This window comes from Rattus norvegicus, chromosome 3 (genome assembly GCF_021556685.1).
Source record: "Rattus norvegicus strain SHRSP/BbbUtx chromosome 3, alternate assembly SHRSP_T2T, whole genome shotgun sequence".
NCBI classification, from domain to species: domain Eukaryota; kingdom Metazoa; phylum Chordata; class Mammalia; order Rodentia; family Muridae; genus Rattus; species Rattus norvegicus.
The window spans coordinates 29,085,346-29,086,813 of record NC_141536.1 but is presented as its reverse complement, the minus strand read 5'-3'; positions in this window follow the sequence as shown (position 1 = coordinate 29,086,813).

The following is a 1,468-nucleotide window of genomic DNA, read 5'->3' as shown; positions in this document are numbered from 1 at the left end:
CTGATGAAAAGAGATAGTCCATAGTTTCAAGGCGTTTTTTGTCATGGCGGAAAGTGGATGAGTAAAACTGTACCCCACTTCTCGGACTGGGTCTCAGATTAAATACCTTTTGCAGGGAGGAGTGTCTAGGAAGAAAAGGTTAATGTCTAAGCTCCAGGTTCTTCACTATAACAGAGATCTGTCTTGAGCATATGTGACCTGTGGACCCATCCTCTATCTGTGGAGGGGCTTGGGGTATTGCATGACTGATGGCCGCAAATCTATGGAGGGCTACAGCTAGTGACCGGCCTGATTTCCTGGGAGCCAGGTGAAACACCTACCATCCCTCTCAGAGTCACCAGTGTTTCAAGCCTCTATTGGTCTATATGTTTAATAGGATAAGAATTAGCTGTTAAGTTTAAGGTTTACAACTGACTTGCTCTTTTTCCAAGAATAAAAGGGCTTGATTTAGTGATTTCTGTAACATACAAAAGATAGTGTTCATTCAGTAACAAGTTTACCTCCTTCTGTCAAAGGGAATTGTATTCAAACAGTGTGTTCTGGAACTTTCAGCAGGTGGTTGTTATTAACACAAAGAGAATATCATCTTAGCAAAGAATCAAAAATGACTTCACCTTAAATATTTGCTTCAAGCCAAGAATAAAAAAAGAAACTGTTAAACATATTTTTTTAAGTTTCTTAAGACTCAGAACTAGGAAAAAATAAAGTTCTGTGAATAGTGTGCTTCCCGTTATAGCTGTGTGCCCTGATTGCACATCTGAAAAACAAAAATACAAGACAAAACAAAAATCATTAAGCAAAACAAATGATTGATAGGTAGGTAAATAAATAAATAAATAAATAAATAAATAAATAAATTACCAGAAATTTTCTTTCAATAGACTATTCACATCTCATTCTGATAGGCAGGATTAAAAAAAAAAAAGCCTAATTTACTAGAACCACCTAAGGATCTGCCTTAAGTATGGATGAAGTTTTATAAACCCAGGTGAAGAGAATGTTGTAAAAAATCAGTTGTGATCAGGAGTTTCAGTAATAGGGGATAAAATAAACTGTCTAAGACCATTGTCAAGACAGAGCAGGGGATTGCAAAAAGCAGGTAAAAAGATTAGTTTTTAGCTTTGTGTTTATTCCACTTAAAATAATGTACTCGGCAATGAATTAGCTTATGATTTATTTATTGAATACTTACTATATTAATGTACAATATGCTAGGCACAGAACAGAAACCACAAAGATTACTTTGCTTTTCAAGGGCAAATCCTTTTAACATGTGAGTCAAGTATTCAAAACAGAGCTTCACTTACTATTCCAGCAGAATACTATTTAAAAACATGAACTTAGATACTTTCTATAGACTCCCTTGGAGCCCTTTGACTTTCTATACTCAACCAAATTATACCTCCTGTATTTGTAGCCCAGTGAAGACATATCATAACTTTAAAAATACACAATCCTACTGAAACAT